This window comes from Populus euphratica, unplaced genomic scaffold (assembly GCF_000495115.2).
Source record: "Populus euphratica unplaced genomic scaffold, PopEup_1.0 scaffold338.1, whole genome shotgun sequence".
NCBI classification, from domain to species: domain Eukaryota; kingdom Viridiplantae; phylum Streptophyta; class Magnoliopsida; order Malpighiales; family Salicaceae; genus Populus; species Populus euphratica.
In genome coordinates, this window is record NW_011500228.1 from 224584 (window position 1) to 231787 (window position 7204).

Below are 7204 nucleotides of genomic sequence, written 5' to 3' on the forward strand. Positions count from 1 at the left end.
CCCAAAAGTTGATCATAAATATATACATAGTTTGTTTGAATAAATTTAGATTGAACCTATTAATAATTATAATGATAATCTATTTTTAATATATTTAGTTTGTTTATGAAACACTGGTTTAAACGTAATATATATAGCTATTTGATTACTACAAAACAATTATTAAAAAAATAATATTTATAAAATCCAAATGCATAAAAAAATCTTAAACCAAATTATTTCACATGTTGCAAATATCACAGTACAATATTCTATTTCAACACTAAATCAAGTTACAACAAATTTCTTTTGTTTTTCCAAGACATTAAATGTAAACTCTCGACTAAAAATAAAACACTATATATAAACTCCTAGCTAAAAATAAAACAATAAATAAATTTAACCCAAAAATAAAATTGGGTTAAATTAAATTTGTTTTAAAAAATTATTATGTCAAAAGTGAAATTGAAAAAGACATAAAAATAATATGACATAAAAGGGGGATAATTCATATTATGCTTAAAGAAGGGTAAAATGGTGAATTACCCTAGGAAAGAGTATAAAAGGGGATATTTTCATCTCTTTAATCGATAGTAGTAAATAAAAGGGAAACAGAGAAAATTTTCAATTTTTCACCAAAATTCTTAGAAAAACCAAGAAAAAAAATCAAGAAATTTAGGGAGGAATTGAGAGAAACACATAAACACACCTCTAAACATTGAATTAAGAAGGAAAAAAAAAGAAGCAAAATAATCAAAAGAGAGAAGCTGCATAGTCACGACAACAAGAAAAAAAAGATTAAAAAAATTCTTGTCTGGTTGAGACTAGAAGACTTAAATAACATCTAGTAAAGGGTTTTTATATCTACTTTAGCAATTTCATGCAATTCCAATAACATCTAAAGTAGAAATCATGAATTTTAGATTAGGATTTACAAATTCTTTTTGAGAAAATGGAAATTAACTATGAATTAATTAAATCAGGTTAGATTATATTATGTTGGATGTTAAGTTTAGTGGAATTGATGTAGAAAAACTTAGGATCTTTAAGAACCCATGTCGCCAGCCAAAAAGGAAATATGGGTTTATGAAGTATGATTGCATGTAATTAAATAAAATTGTTGTGAACTAATATATTTTATGTGGAAAATGATTTTTGAAAGAATTGAATTATAATTTGAATTTTTATGGAAATTTTGTTGTATAATAAGAAATTTTGTTAAAATGAATATTGCATAGATTGATTTTATATGCTTGAATAAGAATGTAAATGAACATGAAGTGTTTTAGAAAATTCAAATTATATATATTAAAAACATATTTTTCGTAAAGATAAAAGAGTGTAGGATGTTTTGTTGATTATATGATTCATGAACAAAACACGTGACTGTTTTATCCCTTGATTACTAGGGAGATTTTAGGCATGAAAATGATGAGATTTGAAATTTATCTCTTTATAGTAGTTACAGATAGAGATATTAAATTTTCAACGAAACTAATTTTACATAAATTGCAGTTATAAAACTTTATATATGAAATAAAAATTTAATAAAAGTCTAAACCTAGAGTAGTAAGACATATTCCACATGTTGTTGTAATTGATGATTTTTATGTCTAAATGGAAGAATTGGGTTTAGTGTTCTTCATCAAAGTTGTAGAAAAATATTTTAATTTTTTTTTAAAATTAATCATACATCACATTGAGTTCTATAACTATGATTACGATTAAAACATTAAACAATCTTTAGAGTTGATTATAATGAACCACTTGAAATTAGTTAGTTTTCAACTCATATTTAGAATCATCCTTGATTTAAAATTTTAATTTTTTGTTGAAGTATCGAGAATGAAAAGGAGTGTAAGAAATGGTTACATGTGCGAGATTATGTGAGATTTTCTTTGTTAATAGAATTGAAAAAAATGTGGAATTAGATGAACAATTTAATTTGAAATACATTAAATAAAAGATGATAATTTCGGTAGATTATGTGAAGCTGATTGAAATTGACTAATTTAAATTGTTAAATAAATATTTGGAAATGAGAATTTATTTGGTAATGAATATAAAAAGAAAATTTGATATGCTTGTTGATATAAAAGAGAATTCGAGAGCTATACATAGTAAAAGAGCACTTCAAAATCTTCAATAGTAGGTAGACATTTAATAACTTAACTTTCTTTCTGTAAGATTGTTGTTATAATATTTTGGATATGTTATGTTATTTTATATTTAACTTGTAAAATATACAGTGGAATTAATCCCGGTGATAAGATTAATACTTGGTAAAGGGTAATAGATTGAGTCCTAATGATGAGATTAATGCTCATTAAGGGACAATAAAATTCATCCTAGTAAGGAGCAATGGATTTAGTCCTGGTGATATAGGATTAATACTAAATAAAGGACAATGAAATTCATCTCAATAAAAGAATTAATGTCTGGTAAGGAGTAGAAAAAACTAGTTTCTGATGATGGGAATAAAGTCTGGTAATAGATATAAGGAATTAATCTTTCCCAACATTAGGATTAATATTTGATATGAAAGAATGAAAATCGAATTCCCGGATGTAAAATTGTTACTTGATAAGTTTTTTTGTAAATGAAAATAATGCCTATACTTGGTGAATAAAGAATTATCCAATGTTGGATATTAGTTAAAAAGAGTTTAATATAGAGGTTATAGTTTAGAAAAGAGGTTGTCTATTAGAAATAATAATAAATAAAAAATATTGACATAGAAAATAAACCATGTAAATTAATGATAAATTATGTTCATACATGTCATTGCATTTATCTTAATAGTTTAAGTAAATTATTGTTATGTACTTAATTATTATTAATATAGATATTTAGGGGTCTTTATTTTTTTAATTTCGTAAAGGATTGTAATAATCATCTTTTTGTAACTGGATGTCAATTTCACTTGAATTATGCAATTATAAATTCAACTTAATTATGCTAGTGTATGATGTTGTATTTATGTTTTTTTTTTTGTTAGATAGCTTAGACTAATAGCACCAAATAATTTATGGTTATTGATCTTTAATTTGAATATTGAACATTATAATTGAATGCATGATGTGATATTAAACTGGATTATAATTATTGTAATGAGTTGTAATGCGAAATGATGAGACTAAGATGGTTGGACAATGATTGAGCTATATGTGATGGGTATTTTAAAGTGTTCCTTGTATTTGCTGATAACTTGCGACCTCTCGATATAAGGGAGACCTTGCCAAAACTTTAGTTGATTCATGTATATTTCTTGAAATTATTTACTATATATATATATATATATATATAAATAATTTCAAGAAATAAAGCTTAAAATGCATGAAATTATTAAAGTTGTTACACTAAATTGCGACCAATTTCCCTTTAAGATATCGTAAGATATGTTTTACCATACCAAGATGCTGAATAGTTGGATCATGCATGTATTGGTTGATTAGATTAACAATAAGTGTAATATCAGGTTATATGATTATCAAGTAAATTAGCTTACCAACAATCTTCTGATAATGATTATAAAGTGCAAGAGGTTCACTTGAAAGATCAATATCAATTTGCTATCTAAAGGATTAGTAACATGCTTCATATATAACATCTCAGCATCTTGTAATATATCAACAATGTATTTGCGTTGACTTAGAAAGAAACCTTTGTTGGAGGATGCCATTTAAATGCTTAAAAAGTACTTTAAAAGTTTAAGGTCTTTAATTGAAAATTATTGTTTAAAAGCTTTTTATAGTTGAGTTATTTCACCATTATTGCTAATGATGATAAGATCAATCATATAGATAAGGACAACTAGTTTATCTGCTGAACCAAGTCAAACAAACAAAGAGGAGTTTGTAGAGCTTCTTGTAAACCCAAGAGCTTCAAGAGTAATGCTTAATTTTGCTTGCTATGCCCAATGACTTCATTTTAATCCATTAACGGATTTATGAAGTTTGCAAACCAAATTAAAGCATCCACTCTAAAGGTGTTTAGGGGGAAGCTTCATGAACACTTATTTTTCAAGTTCTCCATGTAAGAATGCATTCCTTACATTTAGACATAATGACCATCCATGGTTGATAGAAACAAATAATAGGACTCTAACAATAGTCATCTTGGTCATTGGAGCAATTGTCTCTTTATAGTTAACACTGAATTCTTGAGTTATAAAGCAAGCTTTATATCGATCAAACAACTCATCTAAATTAAACTATGTTTTAAATATCCAACAACAACCTACTATTTGTGTTCCTTGCAGGAGAGGAATTATACTCGATATATGGTTTTTAGCAAGAGCTATTAGCTCCTCATTCATAGCCTATTGTCATACAACTTGGGATTAGATTTCTTAAAAAGTCTTTAGCTTATAAATATTTGATATAGATATAAGGAAAGTAGTGTGGTGTGGAGACAATAGACGATAAGACAAAAACTTAAAGATAAGATATTTTATATTGTAGGTGATGTCGCATCCGACATCGCGACGACCTTAAAAAAATAATTAGAAAAAGAATAGATTTCTGGCATCTTGTTCTTTGATGGGAAATGTCTTATTTAAGGAGTTGTCACCTAATATTATAATCACTAAGAACCCTAACTAGTTAACAAAGATTATATGGTATGAGACTGGTTACATAAAAGAAAAGATATTATCACCTTTTAAATGTCCTCCCTAAAATAAACTGCATTGCTAGTTTTGTCTTAAATTAGTAAGGGTTTGTTGTACTATGCTACGGATGGTTTGCTTATAATATTTATGATTCTAGCGTTAATGAATATTCAACTATAAATATTTTCAACTTTGGTATTGATAATTATTATAGTAAAATTTGAATTGAAAGCAAAACATACATTTTTTTTTTGTTATTTTATATATATATATATATATATATATATATATATATATATCACCTATAAGATTTACATTTCACAGTAAAAATTTATAGATTAATTATACATTGAAATATCTAAAAAAACACAAGAGGCTTACAATTAAATTAAAAAAGGTCTACAAATTTTTTTGAAAGTTTTTGATATCACAAAGGAGCTCGTTTGACCAAATATTAAAACAAAGAGGAATAAAATAAAGAGTATTGACATACGAGTGTGTTTTCCAAACACACCCTATACCCAAAATAGATTAGGCCGGCTAGGCATTAGGCCTAGGCCTAGCATATCCAATTCTTTGTTTTTTCTCTTTTATTTTTTTATAAAATTTAGGCTAGCCGGCCCAACCTGGTCACTGGTCCAAACTAGTGACCTAGCTGGTCACTGTGCATGCATGCGTGAATTATTCACTCAAGCTTTGCACAGTGATAGGGTAATTATATTTCTATGGGGAGGGAAAACGAAAGCTTACATGTATAGTTGGGAACGAAGCCGAGTATTATGGTGTATTGGATGATGCTCTTTTTGTTCCATTTTTTGTTTGTTTTCCCTTTGGTTGTTTTTTTCTTCAACTATATTTTCTCTGTTCATATTCTCCGGTCCCTTTCCCTCTTCATTTTTATTCCTATTTGTGTTTATTTGCTTTTCTGTATACTGGTTTTTTTCCCTCCCTCTTATGTTATATCCTCTCTATGTTTGCTTGTCTTCTATCCTCTGGTTTTCCGGTCCGTGTTCTCTTTTTTTATTTCTTTGTTTTTTTTTGTCATGGATTTTGTCTAGCTTATATAGCCAAAGAATGCCATGTAGTCGCCTTTATATAATGAGGCGACCTTGCATGGACTTTAATGCAGGAGTAACGGTCGGTGACTCTTTGTGGACGTTTAGCAAACATGACGCAACGCGACGTTTCTTTCCCGTAGTTTGGCAAGGTGACAAAGATGAATAATATCTTTTGGAACGGTGCCGTTCTTGGGATAGGAATGGCCATTTTTGATTTGGTCATTAAATTTTTGAAATTTTTATAATCAAGCCCCTAGATAAATTGTAATGGACCTCTTCATTTCAACTTCATTCACAAAATGGTCTTTGGATTTTAATTTCTTGCAATTTTGACCCGAATCAGCCCTAAACTTTGGTATTTCTTTAATTAACCCCCTGATTTCATTAATTAAATTAATTTCAAGTTTAATTAAGTCCCCAAACTTTTAATTTATATTGTCTTGACCCAAATTTCAATGTATTCTTCATTCATTTTTTTCTTTTTCTTCTTTTTTCAAATTCATTTATTTTTTTCATTTTTTTATCATCACTTATTTTATTATTTTTTTTATAAAAAATAATAGAATAAGATAACATAAAAATAAAAAGAGTAAAAAATTAGATTATAACAAGTAACATAATTTAGCATTTTAGAAAGAGGTTGACGTGTTTGGTGAGAAGTTCTTCTAAGAGCTGACATCTCGTTATGAGAGCTAGAAGATTCCTATATGTTGGATTCATGTGAAGTGTTCTAATCAATAGTATTGTCAAATCAAGCCTCTATTGTGATTGATCTTCTAGATGAGTTGCTATTAGAGATAATAGGTTGATGATCACTAACAAGACTGGAATTAGGTGCAGGGTTAGCAAGCTGATGAGTAGTATCATCATTAGATAACATAAATAATTCTAACAAGCTTTCCCTTAATTTTCTATAGAAAAATAAAAGGTATCTTTAACAAACTAAACATCCTTAGATACATACAACTTCTTCAACATAGAATCATAACACTTATACCCTTTTTATGTTTGAGAATAACCTATAAAGATGCATTTAATAGCTCTAGAATCCAACTTGTCATGATAAATAGTTGGTACTTGCAACCAAACACTTTAAGATGAGATAAATTTGGATTTTTATCCTGTAAAATTTCAATGGGAGATTTAAAGTCCAACACTCAACTGGGTAAGCAATTGACAAGATAAGTAGCATTAAGAAAAAGTCATCAGTGTTGCGGTCTGCCCAACAAGACTATGACTATTGTTCATCATGACCCTCTTCATCAAATCCCCAATGGACCTTCAACAGGAATGTCTCTCCTGATATGTAGCGCCCCTCCAGCCCCTCTCATACCTCCACCCCTTCTACTAATCCTCAGCGAGCAACAATAGTTCTTATTGATGTTATTAATTTTCACCGCCTTTCTAGGGTTCAAAAAAAAAATCAAAATAGAGGTATTCACCACACGGCCTCTACTGCTCCACCATTGTCCATACCTCCACCGCTTTCTCTCTTTGTATTTTTTATAATGTTTATGCTTTGCTTTCATTAATATCAAGTTTATGCCTTTCATTT